Source organism: Oncorhynchus clarkii, chromosome 3 (genome assembly GCF_045791955.1).
Source record: "Oncorhynchus clarkii lewisi isolate Uvic-CL-2024 chromosome 3, UVic_Ocla_1.0, whole genome shotgun sequence".
Lineage (NCBI taxonomy): Eukaryota > Metazoa > Chordata > Actinopteri > Salmoniformes > Salmonidae > Oncorhynchus > Oncorhynchus clarkii.
The window spans coordinates 2,694,636-2,712,683 of record NC_092149.1 but is presented as its reverse complement, the minus strand read 5'-3'; the positions used below and the strand labels follow the sequence as shown (position 1 = coordinate 2,712,683).

General features: G+C 48.8%; 1 pseudogene; it reads left to right on the top strand.

Moving 5' to 3' along the window:
* The first annotated feature begins 13,905 nt into the window (after positions 1-13,905).
* Positions 13,906-14,007, top strand: LOC139406221 (U2 spliceosomal RNA; annotated as a pseudogene).
* The last annotated feature ends 4,041 nt before the right edge of the window (positions 14,008-18,048 follow it).

Here is an 18,048-nt window from a genome sequence, read left to right as displayed (position 1 = left end):
TAATGAGAGGGAGGCAGTCCTGTGGGTGACAACATCTCATTAATGAGAGGGAGGCAGTCCTGTGGGTGACAACATCTCATTGATGAGAGGGAGGCAGTCCTGTGGGTGACAACATCTCATTAATGAGAGGGAGGCAGTCCTGTGGGTGACAACATCTCATTAATGAGAGGGAGGCAGTCCTGTGGGTGACAACATCTCATTAATGAGGTTGGCAGTTCTGTGGGTGAAAACAGCTCATTAATGAGGTCGGCAGTCCTGTGGGTGACAACATCTCGGTAATGAGGTCGGCAGTCCTGTGGGTGAAACATCTCGGTAATGAGGTCGGCAGTCCTGTGGGTGACAACATCTCATTAATGAGAGGGAGGCAGTCCTGTGGGTGGCAACAGCTCATTAATGAGAGGGAGGCAGTCCTGTGGGTGACAACATCTCATTAATGAGAGGGAGGCAGTCCTGTGGGTGACAACATCTCATTAATGAGAGGGTGGCAGTCCTGTGGGTGACAACATCTCATTAATGAGAGGGAGGCAGTCCTGTGGGTGACAACATCTCATTAATGAGAGGGAGGCAGTCCTGTGGGTGACAACATCTCATTAATGAGAGGGTGGCAGTCCTGTGGGTGACAACATCTCATTAATGAGGTCGGCAGTCCTGTGGGTGACAACATCTCGGTAATGAGGTCAGCAGTCCTGTGGGTGACAACATCTCATTAATGAGAGGGAGGCAGTCCTGTGGGTGACAACATCTCATTGATGAGAGGGAGGCAGTCCTGTGGGTGACAACATCTCATTAATGAGAGGGAGGCAGTCCTGTGGGTGACAACATCTCATTAATGAGAGGGAGGCAGTCCTGTGGGTGACAACATCTCATTAATGAGAGGGAGGCAGTCCTGTGGGTGACAACATCTCATTAATGAGAGGGAGGCAGTCCTGTGGGTGACAACATCTCATTAATGAGAGGGAGGCAGTCCTGTGGGTGACAACATCTCATTAATGAGAGGGAGGCAGTCCTGTGGGTGACAACATCTCATTAATGAGAGGGAGGCAGTCCTGTGGGTGACAACATCTCATTAATGAGAGGGAGGCAGTCCTGTGGGTGACAACAGCTCATTAATGAGAGGGAGGCAGTCCTGTGGGTGACAACATCTCATTAATGAGAGGGAGGCAGTCCTGTGGGTGACAACATCTCATTAATGAGGTCGGCAGTTCTGTGGGTGAAAACAGCTCATTAATGAGGTCAGCAGTCCTGTGGGTGACAACATCTCGGTAATGAGGTCGGCAGTCCTGTGGGTGAAACAAATCGGTAATGAGGTCGGCAGTCCTGTGGGTGACAACATCTCATTAATGAGAGGGAGGCAGTCCTGTGGGTGACAACAGCTCATTAATGCGAGGTCAGCAGTCCTGTGGGTGAAACAGCTCATTGATGAGAGGGAGGCAGTCCTGTGGGTGACAACATCTCATTAATGAGAGGGAGGCAGTCCTGTGGGTGACAACATCTCATTAATGAGAGGGAGGCAGTCCTGTGGGTGACAACATCTCATTAATGAGAGGGAGGCAGTCCTGTGGGTGACAACAGCTCATTAATGAGAGGGAGGCAGTCCTGTGGGTGACAACATCTCATTAATGAGAGGGAGGCAGTCCTGTGGGTGACAACATCTCATTAATGAGAGGGAGGCAGTCCTGTGGGTGACAACATCTCGGTAATGAGAGGGAGGCAGTCCTGTGGGTGACAACATCTCGGTAATGAGGTCGGCAGTCCTGTGGGTGACAACATCTCATTAATGAGAGGGAGGCAGTCCTGTGGGTGACATCTCATTAATGAGAGGGAGGCAGTCCTGTGGGTGACAACATCTCATTAATGAGAGGGTGGCAGTCCTGTGGGTGACAACATCTCATTAATGAGGTTGGCAGTCCTGTGGGTGACAACATCTAATTAATGAGAGGGAGGCAGTCCTGTGGGTGACAACATCTCATTAATGAGAGGGAGGCAGTCCTGTGGGTGACAACATCTCATTAATGAGAGGGAGGCAGTCCTGTGGGTGACAACATCTCATTAATGAGGTCGGCAGTCCTGTGGGTGACAACATCTCATTAATGAGAGGGAGGCAGTCCTGTGGGTGGCAACAGCTCATTAATGAGAGGGAGGCAGTCCTGTGGGTGACAACATCTCATTAATGAGAGGGAGGCAGTCCTGTGGGTGACAACATCTCATTAATGAGAGGGTGGCAGTCCTGTGGGTGACAACATCTCATTAATGAGAGGGAGGCAGTCCTGTGGGTGACAACATCTCATTAATGAGAGGGAGGCAGTCCTGTGGGTGACAACATCTCATTAATGAGAGGGTGGCAGTCCTGTGGGTGACAACATCTCATTAATGAGGTCGGCAGTCCTGTGGGTGACAACATCTCGGTAATGAGGTCAGCAGTCCTGTGGGTGACAACATCTCATTAATGAGAGGGAGGCAGTCCTGTGGGTGACAACATCTCATTAATGAGAGGGAGGCAGTCCTGTGGGTGACAACATCTCATTAATGAGAGGGAGGCAGTCCTGTGGGTGACAACATCTCATTAATGAGAGGGAGGCAGTCCTGTGGGTGACAACATCTCATTAATGAGAGGGAGGCAGTCCTGTGGGTGACAACATCTCATTGATGAGAGGGAGGCAGTCCTGTGGGTGACAACATCTCATTAATGAGAGGGAGGCAGTCCTGTGGGTGACAACATCTCATTAATGAGAGGGAGGCAGTCCTGTGGGTGACAACATCTCATTAATGAGGTTGGCAGTTCTGTGGGTGAAAACAGCTCATTAATGAGGTCGGCAGTCCTGTGGGTGACAACATCTCGGTAATGAGGTCGGCAGTCCTGTGGGTGAAACATCTCGGTAATGAGGTCGGCAGTCCTGTGGGTGACAACATCTCATTAATGAGAGGGAGGCAGTCCTGTGGGTGACAACATCTCATTGATGAGAGGGAGGCAGTCCTGTGGGTGACAACATCTCATTAATGAGAGGGAGGCAGTCCTGTGGGTGACAACATCTCATTAATGAGAGGGAGGCAGTCCTGTGGGTGACAACATCTCATTAATGAGAGGGAGGCAGTCCTGTGGGTGACAACATCTCATTAATGAGAGGGAGGCAGTCCTGTGGGTGACAACATCTCATTAATGAGAGGGAGGCAGTCCTGTGGGTGACAACATCTCATTAATGAGAGGGAGGCAGTCCTGTGGGTGACAACATCTCATTAATGAGAGGGAGGCAGTCCTGTGGGTGACAACAGCTCATTAATGAGAGGGAGGCAGTCCTGTGGGTGACAACATCTCATTAATGAGAGGGAGGCAGTCCTGTGGGTGACAACATCTCATTAATGAGGTCGGCAGTTCTGTGGGTGAAAACAGCTCATTAATGAGGTCAGCAGTCCTGTGGGTGACAACATCTCGGTAATGAGGTCGGCAGTCCTGTGGGTGAAACATATCGGTAATGAGGTCGGCAGTCCTGTGGGTGACAACATCTCATTAATGAGAGGGAGGCAGTCCTGTGGGTGACAACAGCTCATTAATGAGAGGTCAGCAGTCCTGTGGGTGAAACAGCTCATTGATGAGAGGGAGGCAGTCCTGTGGGTGACAACATCTCATTAATGAGAGGGAGGCAGTCCTGTGGGTGACAACATCTCATTAATGAGAGGGAGGCAGTCCTGTGGGTGACAACATCTCATTAATGAGAGGGAGGCAGTCCTGTGGGTGACAACATCTCATTAATGAGAGGGTGGCAGTCCTGTGGGTGACAACATCTCATTAATGAGGGAGGCAGTCCTGTGGGTGACAACATCTCATTAATGAGAGGGAGGCAGTCCTGTGGGTGACAACATCTCATTAATGAGAGGGAGGCAGTCCTGTGGGTGACAACATCTCATTAATGAGAGGGAGGCAGTCCTGTGGGTGACAACATCTCATTAATGAGGGAGGCAGTCCTGTGGGTGACAACATCTCATTAATGAGAGGGAGGCAGTCCTGTGGGTGACAACATCTCATTAATGAGAGGGAGGCAGTCCTGTGGGTGACAACATCTCATTAATGAGAGGGAGGCAGTCCTGTGGGTGACATCTCATTAATGAGAGGGTGGCAGTCCTGTGGGTGACAACATCTCATTAATGAGAGGGTGGCAGTCCTGTGGGTGACAACATCTCATTAATGAGAGGGAGGCAGTCCTGTGGGTGACAACATCTAATTAATGAGGGAGGCAGTCCTGTGGGTGACAACATCTCGGTAATGAGGTCGGCAGTCCTGTGGGTGACAACATCTCATTAATGAGAGGGAGGCAGTCCTGTGGGTGACAACATCTCATTGATGAGAGGGAGGCAGTCCTGTGGGTGACAACATCTCATTAATGAGAGGGAGGCAGTCCTGTGGGTGACAACATCTCATTAATGAGAGGGAGGCAGTCCTGTGGGTGACAACATCTCATTAATGAGAGGGAGGCAGTCCTGTGGGTGACAACATCTCATTAATGAGAGGGAGGCAGTCCTGTGGGTGACAACATCTCATTAATGAGAGGGAGGCAGTCCTGTGGGTGACAACATCTCATTAATGAGAGGGAGGCAGTCCTGTGGGTGACAACATCTCATTAATGAGAGGGAGGCAGTCCTGTGGGTGACAACATCTCATTAATGAGAGGGAGGCAGTCCTGTGGGTGACAACATCTCATTAATGAGAGGGAGGCAGTCCTGTGGGTGACAACATCTCATTAATGAGAGGGAGGCAGTCCTGTGGGTGACAACATCTCATTAATGAGAGGGAGGCAGTCCTGTGGGTGACAACATCTCATTGATGAGAGGGAGGCAGTCCTGTGGGTGACAACATCTCATTAATGAGAGGGAGGCAGTCCTGTGGGTGACAACATCTCATTAATGAGAGGGAGGCAGTCCTGTGGGTGACAACATCTCGGTAATGAGAGGGAGGCAGTCCTGTGGGTGACAACATCTCGGTAATGAGGTCGGCAGTCCTGTGGGTGACAACATCTCATTAATGAGAGGGAGGCAGTCCTGTGGGTGACAACATCTCATTAATGAGAGGGAGGCAGTCCTGTGGGTGACAACATCTCATTAATGAGAGGGAGGCAGTCCTGTGGGTGACAACATCTCATTAATGAGAGGGTGGCAGTCCTGTGGGTGACAACATCTCATTAATGAGGTCGGCAGTCCTGTGGGTGACAACATCTCATTAATGAGAGGGAGGCAGTCCTGTGGGTGACAACATCTCATTAATGAGAGGGAGGCAGTCCTGTGGGTGACAACATCTCATTAATGAGAGGGAGGCAGTCCTGTGGGTGACAACATCTCATTAATGAGGGAGGCAGTCCTGTGGGTGACAACATCTCATTAATGAGAGGGAGGCAGTCCTGTGGGTGACAACATCTCATTAATGAGAGGGAGGCAGTCCTGTGGGTGACAACATCTCATTAATGAGAGGGAGGCAGTCCTGTGGGTGACATCTCATTAATGAGAGGGTGGCAGTCCTGTGGGTGACAACATCTCATTAATGAGAGGGTGGCAGTCCTGTGGGTGACAACATCTCATTAATGAGAGGGAGGCAGTCCTGTGGGTGACAACATCTAATTAATGAGGGAGGCAGTCCTGTGGGTGACAACATCTCGGTAATGAGGTCGGCAGTCCTGTGGGTGACAACATCTCATTAATGAGAGGGAGGCAGTCCTGTGGGTGACAACATCTCATTGATGAGAGGGAGGCAGTCCTGTGGGTGACAACATCTCATTAATGAGAGGGAGGCAGTCCTGTGGGTGACAACATCTCATTAATGAGAGGGAGGCAGTCCTGTGGGTGACAACATCTCATTAATGAGAGGGAGGCAGTCCTGTGGGTGACAACATCTCATTAATGAGAGGGAGGCAGTCCTGTGGGTGACAACATCTCATTAATGAGAGGGAGGCAGTCCTGTGGGTGACAACATCTCATTAATGAGAGGGAGGCAGTCCTGTGGGTGACAACATCTCATTAATGAGAGGGAGGCAGTCCTGTGGGTGACAACATCTCATTAATGAGAGGGAGGCAGTCCTGTGGGTGACAACATCTCATTAATGAGAGGGAGGCAGTCCTGTGGGTGACAACATCTCATTAATGAGAGGGAGGCAGTCCTGTGGGTGACAACATCTCATTAATGAGAGGGAGGCAGTCCTGTGGGTGACAACATCTCATTGATGAGAGGGAGGCAGTCCTGTGGGTGACAACATCTCATTAATGAGAGGGAGGCAGTCCTGTGGGTGACAACATCTCATTAATGAGAGGGAGGCAGTCCTGTGGGTGACAACATCTCATTAATGAGGTTGGCAGTTCTGTGGGTGAAAACAGCTCATTAATGAGGTCGGCAGTCCTGTGGGTGACAACATCTCGGTAATGAGGTCGGCAGTCCTGTGGGTGAAACATCTCGGTAATGAGGTCGGCAGTCCTGTGGGTGACAACATCTCATTAATGAGAGGGAGGCAGTCCTGTGGGTGGCAACAGCTCATTAATGAGAGGGAGGCAGTCCTGTGGGTGACAACATCTCATTAATGAGAGGGAGGCAGTCCTGTGGGTGACAACATCTCATTAATGAGAGGGTGGCAGTCCTGTGGGTGACAACATCTCATTAATGAGAGGGAGGCAGTCCTGTGGGTGACAACATCTCATTAATGAGAGGGAGGCAGTCCTGTGGGTGACAACATCTCATTAATGAGAGGGTGGCAGTCCTGTGGGTGACAACATCTCATTAATGAGGTCGGCAGTCCTGTGGGTGACAACATCTCGGTAATGAGGTCAGCAGTCCTGTGGGTGACAACATCTCATTAATGAGAGGGAGGCAGTCCTGTGGGTGACAACATCTCATTGATGAGAGGGAGGCAGTCCTGTGGGTGACAACATCTCATTAATGAGAGGGAGGCAGTCCTGTGGGTGACAACATCTCATTAATGAGAGGGAGGCAGTCCTGTGGGTGACAACATCTCATTAATGAGAGGGAGGCAGTCCTGTGGGTGACAACATCTCATTAATGAGAGGGAGGCAGTCCTGTGGGTGACAACATCTCATTAATGAGAGGGAGGCAGTCCTGTGGGTGACAACATCTCATTAATGAGAGGGAGGCAGTCCTGTGGGTGACAACATCTCATTAATGAGAGGGAGGCAGTCCTGTGGGTGACAACATCTCATTAATGAGAGGGAGGCAGTCCTGTGGGTGACAACAGCTCATTAATGAGAGGGAGGCAGTCCTGTGGGTGACAACATCTCATTAATGAGAGGGAGGCAGTCCTGTGGGTGACAACATCTCATTAATGAGGTCGGCAGTTCTGTGGGTGAAAACAGCTCATTAATGAGGTCAGCAGTCCTGTGGGTGACAACATCTCGGTAATGAGGTCGGCAGTCCTGTGGGTGAAACAAATCGGTAATGAGGTCGGCAGTCCTGTGGGTGACAACATCTCATTAATGAGAGGGAGGCAGTCCTGTGGGTGACAACAGCTCATTAATGAGAGGTCAGCAGTCCTGTGGGTGAAACAGCTCATTGATGAGAGGGAGGCAGTCCTGTGGGTGACAACATCTCATTAATGAGAGGGAGGCAGTCCTGTGGGTGACAACATCTCATTAATGAGAGGGAGGCAGTCCTGTGGGTGACAACATCTCATTAATGAGAGGGAGGCAGTCCTGTGGGTGACAACAGCTCATTAATGAGAGGGAGGCAGTCCTGTGGGTGACAACATCTCATTAATGAGAGGGAGGCAGTCCTGTGGGTGACAACATCTCATTAATGAGAGGGAGGCAGTCCTGTGGGTGACAACATCTCGGTAATGAGAGGGAGGCAGTCCTGTGGGTGACAACATCTCGGTAATGAGGTCGGCAGTCCTGTGGGTGACAACATCTCATTAATGAGAGGGAGGCAGTCCTGTGGGTGACATCTCATTAATGAGAGGGAGGCAGTCCTGTGGGTGACAACATCTCATTAATGAGAGGGTGGCAGTCCTGTGGGTGACAACATCTCATTAATGAGGTTGGCAGTCCTGTGGGTGACAACATCTAATTAATGAGAGGGAGGCAGTCCTGTGGGTGACAACATCTCATTAATGAGAGGGAGGCAGTCCTGTGGGTGACAACATCTCATTAATGAGAGGGAGGCAGTCCTGTGGGTGACAACATCTCATTAATGAGGTCGGCAGTCCTGTGGGTGACAACATCTCATTAATGAGAGGGAGGCAGTCCTGTGGGTGGCAACAGCTCATTAATGAGAGGGAGGCAGTCCTGTGGGTGACAACATCTCATTAATGAGAGGGAGGCAGTCCTGTGGGTGACAACATCTCATTAATGAGAGGGTGGCAGTCCTGTGGGTGACAACATCTCATTAATGAGAGGGAGGCAGTCCTGTGGGTGACAACATCTCATTAATGAGAGGGAGGCAGTCCTGTGGGTGACAACATCTCATTAATGAGAGGGTGGCAGTCCTGTGGGTGACAACATCTCATTAATGAGGTCGGCAGTCCTGTGGGTGACAACATCTCGGTAATGAGGTCAGCAGTCCTGTGGGTGACAACATCTCATTAATGAGAGGGAGGCAGTCCTGTGGGTGACAACATCTCATTAATGAGAGGGAGGCAGTCCTGTGGGTGACAACATCTCATTAATGAGAGGGAGGCAGTCCTGTGGGTGACAACATCTCATTAATGAGAGGGAGGCAGTCCTGTGGGTGACAACATCTCATTAATGAGAGGGAGGCAGTCCTGTGGGTGACAACATCTCATTAATGAGAGGGAGGCAGTCCTGTGGGTGACAACATCTCATTGATGAGAGGGAGGCAGTCCTGTGGGTGACAACATCTCATTAATGAGAGGGAGGCAGTCCTGTGGGTGACAACATCTCATTAATGAGAGGGAGGCAGTCCTGTGGGTGACAACATCTCATTAATGAGGTTGGCAGTTCTGTGGGTGAAAACAGCTCATTAATGAGGTCGGCAGTCCTGTGGGTGACAACATCTCGGTAATGAGGTCGGCAGTCCTGTGGGTGAAACATCTCGGTAATGAGGTCGGCAGTCCTGTGGGTGACAACATCTCATTAATGAGAGGGAGGCAGTCCTGTGGGTGACAACATCTCATTGATGAGAGGGAGGCAGTCCTGTGGGTGACAACATCTCATTAATGAGAGGGAGGCAGTCCTGTGGGTGACAACATCTCATTAATGAGAGGGAGGCAGTCCTGTGGGTGACAACATCTCATTAATGAGAGGGAGGCAGTCCTGTGGGTGACAACATCTCATTAATGAGAGGGAGGCAGTCCTGTGGGTGACAACATCTCATTAATGAGAGGGAGGCAGTCCTGTGGGTGACAACATCTCATTAATGAGAGGGAGGCAGTCCTGTGGGTGACAACATCTCATTAATGAGAGGGAGGCAGTCCTGTGGGTGACAACATCTCATTAATGAGAGGGAGGCAGTCCTGTGGGTGACAACAGCTCATTAATGAGAGGGAGGCAGTCCTGTGGGTGACAACATCTCATTAATGAGAGGGAGGCAGTCCTGTGGGTGACAACAGCTCATTAATGAGGTCAGCAGTCCTGTGGGTGACAACATCTCGGTAATGAGGTCGGCAGTCCTGTGGGTGAAACATATCGGTAATGAGGTCGGCAGTCCTGTGGGTGACAACATCTCATTAATGAGAGGGAGGCAGTCCTGTGGGTGACAACAGCTCATTAATGAGAGGTCAGCAGTCCTGTGGGTGAAACAGCTCATTGATGAGAGGGAGGCAGTCCTGTGGGTGACAACATCTCATTAATGAGAGGGAGGCAGTCCTGTGGGTGACAACATCTCATTAATGAGAGGGAGGCAGTCCTGTGGGTGACAACATCTCATTAATGAGAGGGAGGCAGTCCTGTGGGTGACAACAGCTCATTAATGAGAGGGAGGCAGTCCTGTGGGTGACAACATCTCATTAATGAGAGGGAGGCAGTCCTGTGGGTGACAACATCTCATTAATGAGAGGGAGGCAGTCCTGTGGGTGACAACATCTCGGTAATGAGAGGGAGGCAGTCCTGTGGGTGACAACATCTCGGTAATGAGGTCGGCAGTCCTGTGGGTGACAACATCTCATTAATGAGAGGGAGGCAGTCCTGTGGGTGACATCTCATTAATGAGAGGGAGGCAGTCCTGTGGGTGACAACATCTCATTAATGAGAGGGTGGCAGTCCTGTGGGTGACAACATCTCATTAATGAGGTTGGCAGTCCTGTGGGTGACAACATCTCATTAATGAGAGGGAGGCAGTCCTGTGGGTGACAACATCTCATTAATGAGAGGGAGGCAGTCCTGTGGGTGACAACATCTCATTAATGAGAGGGAGGCAGTCCTGTGGGTGACAACATCTCATTAATGAGGTCGGCAGTCCTGTGGGTGACAACATCTCATTAATGAGAGGGAGGCAGTCCTGTGGGTGGCAACAGCTCATTAATGAGAGGGAGGCAGTCCTGTGGGTGACAACATCTCATTAATGAGAGGGAGGCAGTCCTGTGGGTGACAACATCTCATTAATGAGAGGGTGGCAGTCCTGTGGGTGACAACATCTCATTAATGAGAGGGAGGCAGTCCTGTGGGTGACAACATCTCATTAATGAGAGGGAGGCAGTCCTGTGGGTGACAACATCTCATTAATGAGAGGGTGGCAGTCCTGTGGGTGACAACATCTCATTAATGAGGTCGGCAGTCCTGTGGGTGACAACATCTCGGTAATGAGGTCAGCAGTCCTGTGGGTGACAACATCTCATTAATGAGAGGGAGGCAGTCCTGTGGGTGACAACATCTCATTGATGAGAGGGAGGCAGTCCTGTGGGTGACAACATCTCATTAATGAGAGGGAGGCAGTCCTGTGGGTGACAACATCTCATTAATGAGAGGGAGGCAGTCCTGTGGGTGACAACATCTCATTAATGAGAGGGAGGCAGTCCTGTGGGTGACAACATCTCATTAATGAGAGGGAGGCAGTCCTGTGGGTGACAACATCTCATTAATGAGAGGGAGGCAGTCCTGTGGGTGACAACATCTCATTAATGAGAGGGAGGCAGTCCTGTGGGTGACAACATCTCATTAATGAGAGGGAGGCAGTCCTGTGGGTGACAACATCTCATTAATGAGAGGGAGGCAGTCCTGTGGGTGACAACAGCTCATTAATGAGAGGGAGGCAGTCCTGTGGGTGACAACATCTCATTAATGAGAGGGAGGCAGTCCTGTGGGTGACAACATCTCATTAATGAGGTCGGCAGTTCTGTGGGTGAAAACAGCTCATTAATGAGGTCAGCAGTCCTGTGGGTGACAACATCTCGGTAATGAGGTCGGCAGTCCTGTGGGTGAAACATCTCGGTAATGAGGTCGGCAGTCCTGTGGGTGACAACATCTCATTAATGAGAGGGAGGCAGTCCTGTGGGTGACAACATCTCATTAATGAGAGGTCGGCAGTCCTGTGGGTGACAACATCTCGGTAATGAGAGGGAGGCAGTCCTGTGGGTGACAACATCTCGGTAATGAGGTCGGCAGTTCTGTGGGTGAAAACAGCTCATTGATGAGAGGTCAGCAGTCCTGTGGGTGAAAACAGCTCATTAATGAGAGGTCGGCAGTCCTGTGGGTGAAACAGCTCATTAATGAGAGGTCGGCAGTCCTGTGGGTGACAACATCCCGGTAATGAGGTCGGCAGTTCTGTGGGTGACAACATCTCATTAATGAGAGGTCGGCAGTCCTGTGGGTGACAACATCTCGGTAATGAGGTCGGCAGTCCTGTGGGTGACAACATCTCATTAATGAGAGGGAGGCAGTCCTGTGGGTGACATCTCATTAATGAGAGGGAGGCAGTCCTGTGGGTGACAACATCTCATTAATGAGAGGGAGGCAGTCCTGTGGGTGACAACATCTCATTAATGAGAGGTCGGCAGTCCTGTGGGTGACAACATCTCGGTAATGAGAGGGAGGCAGTCCTGTGGGTGACAACATCTCGGTAATGAGGTTGGCAGTTCTGTGGGTGAAAACAGCTCATTGATGAGAGGTCAGCAGTCCTGTGGGTGAAAACAGCTCATTAATGAGAGGTCGGCAGTCCTGTGGGTGAAACAGCTCATTAATGAGAGGTCGGCAGTCCTGTGTGTGAAAACAGCTCATTAATGAGAGGTTGGCAGTCCTGTGGGTGAAACAGCTCGGTGATGAGAGGTCGGCAGTCCTGTGGGTGACAACAGCTCGGTGATGAGAGGTCGGCAGTCCTGTGGGTGACAACAGCTCATTGATGAGAGGCTGGACAGTCCTGTGGGTGACAACAGCTTGGTGATGAGAGGTCCAAGGAGAATTGCAAGAATCGTGCAAGCGGATGAGGTGGGACCGCTCGCCACGGAGGTTGCTCGAACTTCCGTTCGTGCGCTCAACGTAGCGGTGGCCCACCTCCGGGCACTTCATGCAGACGACCTTCTGACAGGCGTCTGCAAGGTGGCCATGTTCACCACACTTACGGCACAGCTTGGGCTGGTCCTGGTAGTGAACATGGCCCCTGTTCTCTCCGAGGACTATGGTGGATGGGATGGCTTTCAACCCACCATAGCCCCCAAGGTCCCCCCTTTGCTGGACAGTGACCCTCCAGGCCCCTGTCCAGATCCCATCGAGGTCTTTTACCTGGATCAGGGGACCCTTCACGTTGCAGTTCCTGCCCAGCCATACTGCAACGTCCTCCGGCTGTACGGTTTCATTGTACATACGGACAATAACGGTTTTAATGCTATTATCCGTCAGCTTGGTCACCTCAAACATCGCTGTGAGGGACCCCTGGGTGTTCAGGGCGTTCTGGAGTTTCCCCCAGAACTCCCTCAGGAAGCTGGCGTTGGCAAAGCTGACATCGATTAAATGTGGTTAATGTAGGGCTCATTAAATGTGGTTAATATAGGGCTCATTAAATGTGGTTAATGTAGGGCTCATTAAATGTGGTTAATGTAGGGCTCATTAAATGTGGTTAATGTAGGGCTCATTAAATGTGGTTAATGTAGGGCTCATTAAATGTGGTTAATGTAGGGCTCATTAAATGTGGTTAATGTAGGGTTCATTAAATGTGGTTAATGTAGGGCTCATTAAATGTGGTTAATGTAGGGCTCATTAAATGTGGTTAATGTAGGGCTCATTAAATGTGGAAACTACCAGGTTATTTATTATCCTATAATACAGGGGAAATATTCAACTTTAATGCACATACAGGTTGATTCACAAGACACCAATCAAGTAACTTACATATATTGTATCTTCATTAGGCCTAATGGCATTTTATGAAGTTAGTTATAGTGACTGAGTAAGTCTACAAAAGAGAGGCTATTTTTATTGGTCACGTTATTTTCGTTGACGATGTCTTGAAGTCAAGTGGTTCAATATTGAAATGCATTTTTCTGTACCACACAGGACAACCACAGGACAACCAGGAAAAAGCGACGGTCGGTGGAACTCTGGCACCACCAAGTGGACAATTGCTTCAGTTCGTTTGCGGCAGCAATGCTACCAGATATACTTGATACAAGATTAAATGTTACGTCAACATTATTATCTCCAAATTGCCCCCCCCCCCCCCCACACACAAACACACACGTAATAAATTATTATTCCAATTTGGCTGTTGATCTGGTTTTAACTTAACAACTCTTTCTCTCATTTCTGATTGGAGGGCGGACGACCACGTGTTCTTAGAACCTACAAATGTGTTACATTGTAACAGTCAAACGTGGTCATTCCTGGCGTTGATCAACTCTCCCTCCAAGTCACCATTTATTGAAAGCATTCTATTTTTTATGGAAAACAAAAAGCATACAGAGCTCATTGTGACGTAAACATATTCGAATTTAACGTGTCGGAGAACGGCCACTTCGTCCCGAAACCATTGTGGGTATCGCTTCTCGGCCTTTTGGCTAAGATCAAGTGTAGTATCGCTTCTCGGCCTTTTGGCTAAGATCAAGAGCAAGATCGACTGTATTTCTCGCGGGATCCTCAAAGTGGTGCGATGTCGTCATCGGCCACGTCACAGTCAGCGGCTGCTGGACTGAAGAATACGCTTCGTTTTAATTGGACAGGAAAGGAAAATTTGATGGAGAGAGTTCGATTTGGAAAGGAAGTGCTGTTTGGACCTCTACGCCTGACAGCAGACGATGTGCACTGCCTGCAACAGAACACACCCGAGAAGTTCTACGATGTGTCGTTCTACACCATCACCCGGCTGGAGGAAGTAAAGGGGCTCTTCCGTGCGAACGCGACAGCACCCGCCCTCGTGGATTTTAAAGTTGAGTCCATGTGCAGGCACAATATGAGGGTGCTAACGGTGCATATGTTCAACCCCTGGGTCACTGAAGAAACGTTAGTGTGCTATCTCAGCCGGTATGTGACCATCTTGCCAGGAGTGAGAGACATTAAGGACGCCCTAGGCATCTGGACAGGGAAGAGGCAGTTTCGTGTGCTGCTAAAGGAAGACGAGAGCGGCCATGATGGATACCGCCATCCTCCCGCTTCGTTTTCCATCGGTGCTGACAGGGGCTACCTCATGTATGCTGGACAGCCTCGTTTCTGCAGGAAGTGTAGCACGTACGGGCACCTCGCGGATGCCTGCACACAGACAAGGTGCAGAAACTGTGGAATTATTGGACACACAATGAGGGATTGCACGGTGCCAAAGCGCTGCAGTCTGTGTAACTCAGAGGACCACCTGTTCCGTCACTGCCCGAAGGCAGTCCCCTCTTACGCCAGAGCGGTAAGCGGGAAAAGAGCTGAAGGCGGGAAAAGACCAGATGAGGGAGAAGGCATGGAACTACGCGCCATTGAGGAGGTTGTGGATGAGATAGTGATGGAGAGAGAACTGCGAGAGTCAGAGGAGAGCGGGAGTGAGACGCCATCATCATCTCACGAGGAGAGAGGAGAAGCGGACAGAAGTTGGAATAAGCAAGTGGAGGAGGAGAAGGGAGAGCCCACCGCGCCCGCGGCTACCGAGAGCTGGACAACGGTGAGAGAGAGGAGAAAGTGCTCGGTGAAAAGGAAGCAGATGAGCCCTGTTTCCCCACTCATCCGCATGGAGGCGACGGAGAAGTCCGCTTTGGGGGGGAATCGCTTCAGTTGTTTCGAAAGCGGGAAGTCTGAGGAGAAAAGCGAGGGAAACCTGGGCAGCGCAGAGGAGACTCTGCTAACCCTGTCAGGCGCGGCCTCCATCGAGAGCAGCGGTCTGGCACCCAGTGGGGTTCCAGCACCCACGCAGATGGAGGGGGAGCATGAGGAGGAGGACAGTGTTTTCCAGACCCCTATCTTGGTGGACAGTCCTCCGACTGGAGACCATCGTTTCCCAGACCGGCCGCCAAATGAGTTAATGTACTTAAAGTGAGTTTGGAAAATAACGTCATAATTAGATAGTTGTCTTTTTCCCTTTTTACCTCATGTCGTCTTTTATTAACCTAGCTAGCATCAATGTTAGAGGGTTTAGAAACCCAGTTAAAAGGGCGACTGTTTTTTCCCATTTGTCCTCCATTCGCTTCTCTGTGTGTTTTTTACAAGAAGTACATTTAAAAGATCAAAATGACGTGGAGAGGTTTACGCGGGAATGGGTTCAGGGAGAGTCGAGGTGGAGTGTCGGAGGGGTGCATTCTACAGGGGTTGGTGTTCTATGTGGGAATAGGGATTTAAAAATAGTAGGAAGTTTTTCGGCAGTACACGGGAGGGTTTTAATAGTAGATATCGATTGGAAGGGTAAATGTTTTAGATTTATTAATGTATATGCACCATCGACACCCAAGGAAAGGAGGGAAATGCTTAACGACCTAGACGCTATTTTTATGACAAACAGACAGGTGTTTATGGGGGGAGATTTTAATGTGTCATATGACCGAGGTAATCTAGGCGGGCATCTTGTAAAAAGTCTTATAGGTAAATATAATTTGGTTGATTCTTATAGAATGGCGCATGCGGATGATCCCGGTTTCACTTGGGGAAACAGCAGAGGCTCGAGGAGCCGAATAGATTATCTGTTTGTTCCGCGTGAACTCCGTGTGTCCTCCGCGTGCGTTACACCGGTTTTTTATTCGGACCACAGTTGCCTGTCTGTGACAGTAGAATTAAAAACAATTGAATTTGGAAAAGGGTATTGGAAAATTAATAACGGCATTTTACATGACAAAACTTTTGGGACAAGATTCAGGTCTTTTTTCCAGGGCTGTGTAGCTATGAAACCTTTTTATTCCACTGTCATAGAGTGGTGGGAGAGCACAAAATTAAGAATCAAGAGTTTTATTCAGAATTTTTGCAAAGACAAAGTACGTAATAACCACACAGAATTTTATAAATTGCAGAATGAACTAAAAGATCTACACATCCAAGGAAATGTAAATGGTGGTGGATTAGATAAAGACAAATTGGGTATCCTGCTGAAAAAGCAACACACATTATTTGAAAAGAAAGCTCGAGACTTCATTTTTAAAAGTCAGCAAGATAAATGGGAAAATGATGAGAAGTGCTCGGCATATTTTTTCAAGCAAATTAAATCACGGGGAAAGAGGAGGACTATTTCGGCTTTATTGGACCAAGATGGGGAGATGGTTGAGGATAGAGATGGCATGCTTGGTGTCGCTACACACCACTTTTCTCAGCTATTTCAAAAACAAACAATTGATTATGAGAAAGGGACTACATTTTTAAAATGCGTGGATGTGCAAATACCTTTGGATATTAGAGACCAATTAGAAGGGGAATTGAAATTAGATGAAATTTATATGGCACTGAAGAGCATGAAAGATAACAAAGTACCAGGAGTGGATGGGCTCTCTAAAGAGTTCTACTTAGTTTTTTGGGATATAATTGGATGTCATCTGTTGGAAGTGTTTAGAGCTATATTTGGTTTAGAGCATATGGGAGGTTCGATGTGTGAGGGGGTAATCTCACTACTGTATAAAAAGGGAGACCCCAAGACATTAGCAAATTGGAGACCTTTAACAATGTTGTGTGTTGACTATAAATTATTAAGCAAAGCCGTAACTAATCGCCTATCTTCTGCCATGGCATATGTTGTTGGTTTAGACCAAACATGTGGTGTGGTGGGGAGAAGATTAACCTGGAACTTGCAATTGCACAGAGACGTTCAAGCCTATTTAGAGGAAAGGCACCTGCAAGCTATTACTGTGAATTTGGACCAGGAAAAAGCCTTTGACATGGTAAACCATGAGTTTTTGTTTAGAATTATGGGGAAATTTGGGTTTGGAAATAATTTTATGAAATGGGTAAAAATTCTGTATAGTAATGTGGGTAGCAGGGTAAATATTAATGGGAATATTGGAAATGTTATCAAGCAATTACGAGGTGTCAGACAGGGTGACCCTCTATCTGCTCTATTGTATGTTTTATATATTGAACCTTTCGCATGCGCAATTAGGAAAAATTATAACATCAAAGGCATCATTTTACCTGGAGGGGATATGCTAAAAATATCGCAATATGCGGACGACACAGTTTTATATTTACAAGACGACCTGAGCTTGAAAGAGTCTATCAAAGTCATTGATGAATTCTCTGTTGCGTCTGGGTCGAAGATAAACAAGAATAAAACAGAAATAAAATATTTGGGACAGTGGAAAAGGAGAACGGACCAGTTATGTGGTTTGACTGTGTGCACAGGACCAATGGTTGTCCTCGGCATATCTTTCGGAAATGAAATTAAAGATGACATGTTCAATTGGAAAGAAAAACTATTATCGATTAATAAAAGATTGGGACTGTGGAAAGTCAGGCGACTATCTTTTAGTGGGAAGGTGTTAGTGCTGAAGGCGGACATTCTGCCTTCATTACTTCACCTTGCATATGTGTTTCCCATGCCGGTGTCGCTAAGAAAAACTTTTATACGGGTACTGTTTAATTTCTTTTGGGGGGGATATGAGTACATCCGTAGAGATCGGATGTACCAGCCTATAGAGGCTGGTGGAAGGGATTTCCCTCATATTCCTCTCAAGCTAGATGCGTTGTTCTACTCAAACATTTGTTGTCTTTTGTCGTCTTCTGTACACAAAT